Source organism: Vitis riparia, chromosome 9 (assembly GCF_004353265.1).
Source record: "Vitis riparia cultivar Riparia Gloire de Montpellier isolate 1030 chromosome 9, EGFV_Vit.rip_1.0, whole genome shotgun sequence".
Taxonomy (NCBI): Eukaryota; Viridiplantae; Streptophyta; class Magnoliopsida; order Vitales; family Vitaceae; genus Vitis; species Vitis riparia.
Window position 1 is genome coordinate 19,874,868 of NC_048439.1, and position 13,343 is coordinate 19,888,210.

Consider the following 13,343-nt stretch of genomic DNA (forward strand, 5'->3'; position numbering starts at 1 on the left):
ACATGGATGAGTATCATTATTTGACAATTGATCCGAAGAACTGAATACATATGGGGCATCCATATTTTGCCCAAATGCCCCTTCTCATTTTTCAATCTGAAACCATCATGCATGCAGGCACAAGGTTTACGTAAAAAAAAAGAAGAAAAAAATGAACCAGAGTATCAAGGTTTATGAACAGGTACAGGGTGGAGAGCTGTTTTGTAGGGAATTGTAGATAAAGAATGATAATAGAAGAAAAAACAAGAAAAGATTACATGCCCAGTTCATCATGGTTGTGAAAATGGTTTAGGAGTACAAAAAAGAGTTAACCTTGTTGTTAGGCGGAGAATATAAAGCATATGAATGATGACACAACCTGGGAAAAGGAACATGACTAGGGTGTGAGCTTGCTTGGATGAAAAATAAAGGAACCGGTTCGTGTACACACCTGCCTGCCATGTCTGCTTTTCCTGCGTATGAAAGCTGTGGACTTTTTGGAGCTCGCAATGCTAGATAGATCCTCAGGTGTTTAATCATTATCTGTTAAAAACCAAAACTAGTCAGGATATGCCATGATGGTGGGGTATAGTTGAAGTGGTTCTAGGATCATTCTGGGATTTAGCAAACATGGCTGGGAGAAATGAATTTGCATTGATTATGTTAGGAGATGCAAAAATATCGATTACCATGAACTTGTTCATGGCCATTTCAATGTATGTAACTAACAGTTGCAAAGCCAGATATGGTTGTGTTAAACATGACAATTGTATTAACCAACATTAATGACAGATGTTTCACTTTCTAACCAACTGTAATTTTCATCATAGGGATTTGGACAATATCTGAAAGGACCAGTTGAAGAAAACAGATTGATTATGAGAATATACGAGGCATATTAAATTCAAAGTTGCTCGTAGTACTTAGTCCAACCAATGCTCCTACCAATTAGAAGCATCTCTTGGATAATCAAAATGGTTAGAGACCTTGATGCATAGTGACGTTGACTAGGTTTTGTGTGGGTCCTGTGGGATGGGGGGTACCGGGTTCAGTTCCATGTAAAAAAGAAGGGGATGGGGGTGGTTTACCTATCAATAATCAAGAATTAGATTAGGCTCTTCCTAATCTTGGTCAGCTCTTATACTTACGACATATCTATTAATTTATCAGGCATGTTGATATAGCTTATGCACCGAGTTTCAACTGCAATTTCATACTAACCTAGAACCACTGATTCTTATATTTATTTATCAGTCATGTTGATATAGCTTATGCACTGAGTTTCAACTGCAAATTTGTCCTAGAACTACTAAAATCTTGAGGTAGCTCACAGAATCTGGAGATATCTAAAATCCCCTAAGTAGGGTGGGTTTGCAATCTACATATGGAATTAAGAGTAGAGACTTTCTTTAATCTACACAGGGCCAGAATGATTACATAGTCTCATTCTAAGTTAGTTTTCCAGCTATCTTTTGATGTAAACTTGACCTCCTTCAAGGAGTAAGAGGCAAGCATTTGTTACGAAGTCTAGAAAGACAAAGAGTATAGGTCTACGGTCTAAGGCATAGATGAGCTGTGCTGCCGAACTCACTACTTCTGGAGTTAACCTTTCATACACAAGGATCGCGAGATGATACGGTACCATCATTTTACAACATGGAAGCAGTAACCTTTGTACCATTCGAGCTGGGCATAGACGTGGACATCTCATCAAAAGCTACAAAGAGAGCCTTGTATTCCCACAACACAAATTGGCTAAATTCAGAAGTGTTGTCACAAAAGATATCCAGATCTCAATTTTACGATGCAAACTGTGCATGGACATCTTCTCCCAACTAGAGGGGATGTGCTCAATGAGCATTTTTGTGATTCTATAGTTAGAACAAGCTAGGCTCTTACCAATCACCTGTAGTAGGGGAAGTATTGTGCAAGAGAATAGATTATATATAAGAAATTAGGAGGATGAAGGTAGAGAGCAGCTTCTCTCTTTAACCCATTTTGCACTCAATATAGAAGAATCATGATCAATACCTATCAAATTCTACCAAACTGAAATTCAGCATGGGGTATTTTAGTAAGTGGGATTCTAAGAAAATACAAATACATGAAATGTTTGGGCTGTGTGCAAACAGTTAGATCTAGTGCTTGAAATACTTGCACCAGGACCACAAGAGCTGGAAAGTGAAAAAAGTATAAATGATAAAACCTTTCAAGACAGGAGCAATTGTAGAAATGAAATTTAGACAATATCATTAACAATGTAAAGGTCTGCTTTTTAATTGAAATAAAGTTCAGTCAAACTTACCCTTTGTAGGGTCAACATGTACAAAAAAGCTGGCTGCAACTATGAGATAGCATAGAATAAGCATCAAACCTTTAAAATAGTTTGATGTCCCTTCCTGCAAATACAAAGCCAAAATTAATGAATTCAGCAGGTAAAAAAGAAATAATTTATACATGGAAAATAAATCGATTAGGAAGATAAAGCTCTATGTACATCTCAATCTGTTGACGGGAAGGTCCAACAAAAAGAAAATAACATAATTAAATTAGATCCAGAAGGATGCTTGTTAGCAAAATGTACTCATCAACTAGTCCTTGATAAAGCACCAATCAACTTCAACATGCTCTTATCTCATAACGAAATTCAGAGTTGCTAGCAATATCCCAGCAGCCTATTTGCATTCCAAAAAATCTCACAGGCATTATGAGATAGGGATCTTTCCTTTACATTGAATTAGGACCTAGCAACTCTATTTTGCTTCTTACTTTTTCAGGTTACAAATGTGTAAAACCTTGAAATGGATCATTACCAGAATAAAGATTTATCCAATCATATTGGATAACCTAGAAACCTCTAGATGAATTGATGGTCTGAAAACTTTCCCAGGAGGACCCTTTCAATATGGATTGTTGTGCTCCTACTAGGCTTGGAGAGGATCTCACGATTAGGCTAATTAGGCATCAATTTCTGAATGATTAATTGAATACACTAGTTTACTGATAAACCTATTAAGACTACCTCAAATGACAAAATGGTACACCAGAATGTTGCTAGTGATGATGCTATAAATGAGATGGGAAACACATTCGTGAACTAGTCCTAAATGTGATATGATTTCCTTTTGATAGCAAAAGATAAACAAAAGAAATAAGAAAAATGCACTGCCATAATGCATATGATGCACAAGACCTAGACAAAATTAACAAGATATGTGTCCATATCGGTGATTGACCAAAACCAAAACTAAAAGTGAAATGAGGAACTTGATAACAAACCTGCAACATAAATGCCACTACTAGCACCGCAATAAAGAGAGTGGCAGTCTCAAAGAGTTGAAAATTCAATCCATTGGTTGTCCCATAATCCAACCAACAACCACACAGAAGGGAATCTGCAATCATCAACAGCACAAGATTCTTAAGCCTCTCAATATTCACTAATAAGAAAAACACCATGCTATATATTTATCATAGAACTGATCTCAAGGACCCCTACTTGGCAACATAAAATTAAAAAATGAACACCATCATGTGAAGAAAACATTATTACAAAAACCAAATAGAAAAAAAAAATGGAAAAGAGTTCTAAATGCCCTTTCAGATTTAAAAAGTTGATGACAACATTCTGGGGATGATTTTGAAGACTTACCACAAACATTGCTATTTGTGTAGATGAACCAATTGCAACTCCGATTGTGATGTCCTATAGAAGAAAGTAGGTCAATCAACAGAATTAACATAAGCAAAAAAAACCAACCATTTGCATTCTTCTAAGCACTCACAAGCTTGTTCTTTATGGCAAACATAATTGCACTGGCATGCTCAGCAGCATTTCCTACAATTGGAAGCAGAATGACACTAATAAAAGCCACTGGCATGTTTAATGACTCAGATGCTCCCTGAAAAGAAACCAGAAAAAAATTGATTTGTCAACTGTTCACAACCAATAGCCTTTCTACCTCCAGAACATAAATTAATGTCGAAGGAAAGCATAATAAACAAATATATCCAAAAGAATACCACTAGACTCAAAAACATACGCAAAGAGCAAAGGTTGCCCAAAAATTTCATGGAAGCATTCAATTGAGAGCTAAGGTAGCAATTGAAAATCAACTAGCAGCACTCTGAACTTTGCGATGACATGCTCTGAAGCAAATCTTTTAAGCTTGGAATGCTGGCAGGCTAAGCCAAGGCTAATTTATGATGGGTTAATCAGGGCCCATGCTTCAGGCCCACTGTGAAGTTAGGGCAGGGTTCAAGCTACCCATACTTCAGTCAGAAGGGCAAGCCAGCCAAAACTGTCACAATATATAAGTTCTAATTGATTTTCCTTTAAGAAAATTGCATGAAACTTACCAAAGCTATTTAAGATCTTCAATGGATATCTTATCTTGCCTTTACTTTGGAGGTTGAAGCAGATGAGATATATTGGAAGGTCTCAAAAAGCAAGGATTTGAACCGAATCCTTCATGAATCTTATATATACAAAGGAAGAAAGTTTGAACTTTTTTATTTTGGAGTCGGAGGATAGGCATACTTTTTTTTTTTTACATAATGATTAATATCAGTCATTTGGTTACTCTCCCATATCCGTTCATTTTTGCTCCAACCAATGCGAATGAAAATGGTCCAAAGGCTCATGCAAAGAGACACATGATAGTAAAACCACAATGAACAAGATCTCAAAATAGATTTTCCCTCTATAGCATCAACAAGGTATCCAGAGAGTACAGACACCCATAGAGTGAGAATAGCAGCCAAGCTAATTGCTTCCCATTGAGTTAGTTCTGGAACGTCTTCATCAGAATCTTCTTCAATTTTTTCTGTGTCCTGAACATTTTCAAGGGCGGAAGATTAGTAATATCAGATGCATCCTATGGTTGCAAAGAGTTTCCAATCTTATATATTTGTAATATATATATATGTATGTATGTATATTAAAAAATAAAAAGATTACGCAATAAATATAAACAAATTAGACAAGTAAATGAACATTTCCTAGGAAAATTATTGATTTCAGTATTCATAAAACTGCTGTAATCCTATCTCCACACAGAGAGAGAACATATCATTTTCTAGATATTTTGTACCATGTGTTATATATTTTGCACACTGCTAAATACATTTATATTACAAAAATAAAAGTAGGGATTATGAAATAAATATAAACCAAAATAGACAGCAATATATGAACATTTATTAGAAAAAATGTCTCAAATAATTGAATTCAGTATTTGTAAAACCACTGTTAATCCTATCTTCCCACATATAGGAAAGATAGGTAGATGAAGAGTGACCAATTCTAAAGATTCATATCAAATATGTTGATATAATAAAACATCTCACTGGCATGAACCATAAAGAGGGCTGAAATTCAAGTACAAGATGGACATTTTCAATTTTCACCATCAAAAAGGAAGCTGCAACAACAAAGGTCATATTTTGGTTGCCTTGCAGCACAGGACCACATTATACACCCATAAACTGTTTTGTTAACATTGAAAGCTTCATTTTTCACCATCCACCGTCACCTTCTCTTAGAACATGGTACAACATTTGGCAGGTGGAAATTTATTTCTGAATACCATTTCAAATTTTAGTGTTCTCAATTCTAATATTTAGCACATCTTGTTAAGCATCCACCTAGATCTTATTTATTACCACTCTGCAGCATTCTTCATCTTTCACTATTGGAAAGATAGACTAAGATTGGAAACACTTTGAAACTAGGGTCAAATGTATAGATGCTGGGAGCCTTCAGCACCAAGGTGACTCTGTGAGTTTTCCCCACTCAGATCAACCCTTCTTACAGATCTCTAGTGTTTTCTCATTAGAATTAACTAAAGTTATTGTATTTGTTTTTTGATTCAGGCCTTCCTCTGCACTCAAGCCTATCGCTGAGGGTTTCTTCAATCTGTAAAATGGCTGACAAGGGATCAAACCAGCAACTAGATTTTGATATGCTATTTCATTCATTTTCTCCTGCACTTACGGTTGGATTCTGTGTATAACAAACTCAATCTATAGAAATCATACTCAGCCAAGCTCTAACTTCCGCCTGAGAATGATGAATTTGTAACTTTCCTCTACATCATCATGAATTGAACAAATATTCCTTGCAATTTTTCATTAACAGGAAATCAATAACCCTGTCAGAGCAATTTAGTTCTTCCAAATCGGCCTTATGTTGCCTTGATGATTATCATTAGACTATCAGCAATTTACTCTGCCCTCTGTCCTTGAACCATATGAAACTCTGTTTCCTCAAATATTCTGTAATCCAAATGACTTCACTTTCAATACCTTCATTTTCAATCATCTCAAAGCATGTGTTATCATAAATATTCTCCTCCCCAATGCCATCTCTTCACCTATTGTTCCTATTGTTTGGCATGATTTATGAATCCTATGAAAGACTTAGGGCTTATCAAGTCTATCCCTCCCTCCCATCCTTTTACAACCACCAAACATTATAGGCTAAATAGAGATTAGCAATATTTCCCAAGTTTCATCAAAATTTCCTACAGTATTCTACTATCCTCACTTTTTTTTTTTTTCTCTTTATTTGATATCTCAATTCCATAGTTTTGCAGCCTCTCCATCAGCATCAACATTTTGCTCCTTGAGAAAGTGTATCCTTCAAATTCAGTTCTTATTTTCTATCACGTTTCCCAATTTGCCATTTGATATGTTTTTGGCTTGTATTATATGGATCCTCTGGTGCAAAGGCAGTTTGCTAAAAAAGTTTATGTTCTCTAGAGCATCACATGTATTATATATGGACCAACAGCTTTACTTCCCATCAATTGGGAGAATCTTTCACAAAACTCCAAATGAGTTGGCCAAGTTCTATAAGTCTCTCTGATAACATGTTTTGTCTCAAGAATTATTAGATTAGGCCAAGTTCTATAAGTATCCATACTTTAAAGCACCTCCAGGATTAGTTCTCCTCCTACTTCGGGAAAAAAATTTTGGGGAAAAAAAAAAAAAACATACACAGGTTTTGTGAACATATCCATGTAGGAAATATGAGCATTAATACATAGATACCGGAAGAAAAATGTCAGGGAATAAACAACATAAAACCCCAAATAGCTAATAGAAGAGATGTCATAAATTGATCTATAATGTTCATGTGAAAGCAGAAAGCACATGATGGATCCTCTGATATGATTGAACAAAGAGAACTCACCTCGTCAATGGGACTATAAAGATTCGGTTGACTTTTAAGCTGAAAGAAAGGTAGCTGGCGTATGCCACAAGCATTATACAGCTGCTAAATCTTGAAAGAGCTAATTCTGATTTCCCAAAGTGCACCTCTGTGTGTGTGAAGTGAAGCACCGCTGGAACATTAAACCCATAACAGCCATAAGCAATAATCCTGAGTTCACCAAGGCAGCTGCCTGTCCAAAGGGAATCCCATTTCGATGTTAACCTTACCACATCAGGATGATATAAATGTGACAGAGTTCACTTTACCAACAAAATTATGATGATCTACCTTATTGAACTCCTGAACTTTTGTGTGATTTTTATCCGCCAGTGAAGAATGCGCATCCAAGAACCAAAAGCATATTGGACAAGATGGAGCCCAATAATGATTGCTGAACAACTCTTATCATCCCATGCTTCAATGCATACATTGAAATTATCATTTCTGTCGCATTGCCAAAGGTAGCATTTAGAAGACCCCAACTGCAGATCCAAGGGAAAAAAATAAAAAATAACACCTCATATTAGAAGACAGATCCAGGAAAGGATAGAGAAGGAAACAATACAAAAAATTGGATAGACAAACTGATTATCACCAAAGGAAGATAAGGACTATCTCTTGATAGCCATTGTGAAATTGAAATATACCTAAGATGCAGTGACAAGTATATATAGGACATAATTTATGAAAAACCATAGATTTGAGAATGAACATCTCATTTAAAATTAAATAATTTTTTAAATGAACAGCCTTGAAAAAATTGTCTTATCAATGGCACACTATCACCAATAAGCTCGTCTTCATATGAAAAATAGAGGCGAATTACGTCTCAATTGTTCTTCAACTTAATAAATCAAGGCAAATGTTAGTACGTCACTAAGGCCCACTTCAACCATGCTTTTACCACCTAACATGACAGTTGATGTAGCACTACCACAATAATATAAGTGAACAACATCTCTCTCTTTCAGTCTCCCTCACATCAGTAGGTAATATACTTGCTTCTTTTACTTTTCCATCACTGTCCTTCCCTCTCTTTTTCTTCTTCTCTCTTGTCATCCTGTCCCTATTCATATATTCATCCCCATCTTTGGGGTAGAGGAATGGTGATTTGATATGTGTTTGTTGAAGAGATGGCAAGACAAAAGAGACAAATAAGAGAGAGAGAAAGAAATTTCCTTGCTGATACAGATGAAGAGAGAGAAAAAAAATTTCCGCTTGAATTGTATGGCTATGCCACATCAGCTCCCATGTCTGGTGCTAAAAAGGTGCTTACAGTAGCATTTTCATCCATTCCATAAATTGAGCTCGCATTTAGTCATCAGCACATTTAGGCTGAATAAAGGCATTACTTTGAGCTTCTTGTTCGCTTGTTAAAAAATTTCAAGGCAAATTAAGGTATGAACAAGTACAACAAGCTCAACCTTACAAGAAATGTATAAAAAGTCTGTCTTTGGAGCTGAAAACCATGAACTCATCGGAAGCCACTTTAATAATGAAAGTGAGAAGATTCAATATCTAAAATAATCTATCAATTAGTAAGATTTGAATCTTCCCTTATTAGTAAAGAGTCACATGTAACGGCGCATGCCATGAACATTTACAAAAGTTCCAGGTCCCAAAAATTCTGTATCTAGCCTCTATAAGATGCTCAAGTTTTCATTGTCGCTTAACAATAACTAGGAAGGTAGAAATAGTAACTACCTGTAGCGCCTGTGTAGAATGCAAGCTGCCTGCATAAAAGTGACAGGTGAACTGGTGTCTTAGTATGTAATGAGAGAAAAGAGTTTATTAACCACAGGAATGGAATGCTAGATTCTAATTCAATAGGCAGTCACTCACTCAGTGGCAAAACCCAAACGCTCGGCTAAAGGGGTAATACCTAATAAGCTGAAGAAGAAGACCCATCCCTAAAACACAAAAATAGAATTACAGCAACGAATAAGGTATTAAACATTTGCTGAGGCTTGAAATAAAATGAGCTGGGAGAAATAATGGTTGAACAAGATGCCACTTGCCATGAAACTATACATTATGCATGAAGTCATTATTCCAGGTTCCAACAAAAAATGAAATGAATGCAAAGATTGCTAATCAAGTGCTTTCATATACTTTTCCCTGCTTAATTGAAGTGAAGCGAAAATGTCAATCAAAGGGGCTGCAATTCTTACATGCTTTCTAGTAAGATAATGTAGCAAAATTGCTAAGGGACCAAAAGGTAGCAACATATTTATCTTCGCTTTAATTAAGACAATGTAAACACTTCTTAGAGGAGCAGTCCTCATTTTTTAAAGATCCATGAGGTGGAGAGAGCTGCATGAGACCCAATATGAGATGTCTCGAAGTCAAAAGAATGAACTTTTCTTGTGCCTTGTGATGTGCTAAAAGGATCTCCTCATCTGATTCAAGGTCTATCTTCTCCTCAATGGAACCCATCTGCAAGCATAAATAATCTCATTGAACAACCAAGATACTAGTATAAATCAATGCAAGCAAGAATGAAAACTTATTGACTACTTTCTAATGCAATTAGAATAATCCTAGATCCGGTACTTAATGTAAGAACCTCACCTAAAGATTGCCTATTCAACAAGATGGACCTGCAAACACCAATTTTATTCCATCAACTGATACTCTTCATGAAGATTAGAATATAACAGGAAAAGTTGAATGTATAAAAATGATCAATAAATGTCCACTGATTCCTATTATCCATTGTTCAGACTCTTTTGAGGGACTTCTAAAACATGTATTCTTCCTTTAGAAGATGGAAAGCAAAAAGGAAAAATCAAGAAACCATTTTAGTTTGCAAGTCTTTCAAAAAAATAAAATGAAAAATAAGGTTAAAAAAAAATTGATATCAGAAAACAAAAACAATAACAAAAGAAAAGAAACTTCCCTTTTTCTACTTTCTTACTTCCAGATTGCAGGAAGAGATCCCAGTTCGTGAGAGTGAAGCAAATCAAAGTTAAAAACCAAGGCCCTTATAGCAGGAAGTCATTAGTTAATCAGACCCATATTCATTTGTAATATCTAGAAATTAGTCTACATCAGCACCTGTAATTTATAGTAACACCCATCTATTTTTTACACTTTTCTGACAAGAAACTAAATTTTATCATCTGTAAAATGTAAGAGTCCATGCAAGAAAAACAATGAGGAATTTCTTTATAAAGAAAACTATCATCATGGAGGATAATAGTCCCCTAACAAAAATCTCAAAGAAATAGCCTCTTTCTCAGACAAGCCATCTGCCTAACTCATTCACTGACATCCAAGTTAAACTATGCAAGATCTGAGATCTCCTCAAATAGGTGAACATTGTGCTGCAGACCCAAGCTTCCCTATTAAATGCAATCAATAACAATTAAGGATCTTCCTCACTAGGAAATGAAATAACAAAAGAAAGATGCTAGCCTTTTGTGGAAGCAAGGATCTTTGCCTTGATTATATTGCGCAGCTCTGCTGAAAGAGGATAAGACAAAACTCATGACATTTGGTTGATCCCTGAAAATTTATCTAAATGCCAAATTGACACAGATTTCTAAAGGAATGGTCATCAATGTTTTCAAATTGAGGAGATCTCCACATGCACTGGATAACCAACTAGAAGTTCACAAACTACAAAAATAAACTGAGTGAGACATGATAAAACACAGGGGAATAGCTGCAAAAACTCTGTTTACCCAAGTGATGCAAGGAAAGACATACTATCTTGTAACTCCTTTGCTGTAAAAACCTACCTTTAAGATTATATCATTCTTCTCCAACCCATTGACCCATGTTACCATTACCAAAAGCATAACCACATAACACCTAATGTGGAGAATAATCTCTTCCATAAGGAATAAATAGGGTGAGGCATGGGTTTGTTTCTTTTTTTTTTTTTTTTTTTTGATAAGCACAGGGCAGTACATGGGATGCTTGACAGTTACACACATCAGGGAGGAAAGCTTCTGTTGGCCTTTAAATTGGAGCATGGTTTTGGTATTTATCCTCATGCAAGCAACTAAACAATCCAAAGGTCCATCTTGGGAGGCACCTAGGCTTATCAAATCAAGTTATTTCAAATAAAGACAAGAAGTTAAGTATCCCTGGAAAGGAAGTGTAAGTTTGTACGAAGCTTTCTGAGCACCAACATCTCACAGAATGGGAATTAGAAAAGTAGACATCTGTAACTATTGGAGAAGGGAGGTACATCAATTGATCTTGATCACTCAAATTCCTCAAGAATTTTAAATGACGGCATAGTATTAGCATGAGAACAATAACTTCCCTATTAAATCTACCACACTCTTCAACCACTTCAATGGCTATTAAGACCACATCTGACATCTGTTTACTAGACATAAGTCCCTTCAAAAGTGGAAAATAGTCTCATAAGAATCTGTAAAAAAACTGCTTAAGCAATGTTCTTACAAAGGCTAATCAACAAACTAATGGGTCTAAATTCCTTATACAATATAATTTTTATATTTTAGGGATCAATGCAAATAAGACGAAGTAACATGACCATGACCTCAAAATTGAAATTCTCAAAGTACTCCATAATGTAATCTCATGTATAGATTCCAATCATCCTGTTAAAGAGCCAAACTACATCCAACCAAACTCAAATTGGTTCCAAAACTATAACTTACCCTAAACAAAAATTCAACTTCCGTTTGATCCTAGATCTTTGGGTACCTCCTTAGAATATCTCATCTTTGTAGGAAATTAGCTATGGTAATACCAGGATGATTGAAGCAAAGTGATGTGGGCTTCTATACTTGCTTGGTTTTGACTTGGAAAATCCAGTTGGAGGAAGACCCCAGAATCCTGAGGATAACTCCAACCAAGGGGATATTATTTGGGGACTACTGTTTTGCGGCTTTTGCCAGCTTCCTTATGGGCTTCTTCAATCACCAAGAGGCCTAAAGGAATTCCATTGAAGCACATTATAAAAGATTAGACATGCCTTCACTACCACTAGTCTTAGGGAGTTGCCTTCTCCACAAGGCTGGATAAAGTTGATCTTTGATGGTTACTCCATAAATAACCAGGTCAAACGGGATAAAATATCCCCTTAGACACCACTTTGGCGAAATTATATTTCTATTGGAACCAGGCAGGTGTCGTTAATTCTCCAGTACTCATTGCTCGAAGGGAATTCCACCACCACCTTTATTTAATTGGCTTCTTCTACAACCCATTTGCCTACAAGATCTACCAATTCATTGGGTAGATTCTGCATCCATCTTCTTCAATAGACTTAGCTTCCCATGGGCATCAATAGAAACCTCTTCTTCAAAGCAAAACCACCTCCTTTTCAGCACAAAACGCGTCTTCCAAGTGTAAATACCAGTTACCCAGATAGAAAAACCACACCGAATATACAACACCTACATGCAACACTCCAAACTGAGTTGACCCACTTCTTGAAAACACAAGAAAAAAACCCAGTTATCCAACAACAAATGGAATCATATGAATCCAAAACCTAATCAACACCACAACCCAAAACAGATCAAACCAAAATCAAGCAGAAACAGTAAGAAAACAGAAAGCTAATAAAGTGGGTATTTTTTTGGTTACCTGTGACCAAATAATTTGATCTGAAGTGTGCTCTTTTGTATGGATCCACAAGAAGAGGCGCAAAAAATCAGAGAGAAAGCCGTGGCCCCACCTCCCTCTGCGTGTCCTTGGCTTTGTTATAGTTGTTGCTAAGGATGATCCTTCTTCTTCTTCTGGGTATGTGAAGAAATGGGGATTTGAAAAACCGGCAGAGGAGGAAGCTTCTCCGAAGTTGCGATATCTATTAATTTGGACAAGGCAACCACACCAAACGTGGACCATAGTGCTCCTTGAGACTTACTTGGAAAATGATTCATAAATCTGTCGTTTTTTTATTTTATTTTGAATTTTTTTAATAAAAAATAAATATATTTTTCTCATTATTTTATTTTGTCTTTTTAGAAGAATTTTCTGATAATAGCTTCATTTAATAATATATATAAATTCGTGGTATTGGATAAAAAAAAAGATATTTTTTGTAATAATTAAATTATAACTTTATTTATTGCACTGTTAAAACCCAAAAAGGAGAATCTTTTTATGGATTGATTGATTAAAAAGATGAAAGAATCCAAATTTGTAAAATTAGCATCTT

General features: G+C 35.7%; 1 pseudogene; it reads right to left on the minus strand.

The window, feature by feature from the left end:
• Window positions 1-3: 3 nt before the first annotated feature.
• On the minus strand, window positions 4-12,763 carry LOC117922191 (annotated as a pseudogene).
• Window positions 12,764-13,343: the final 580 nt, after the last annotated feature.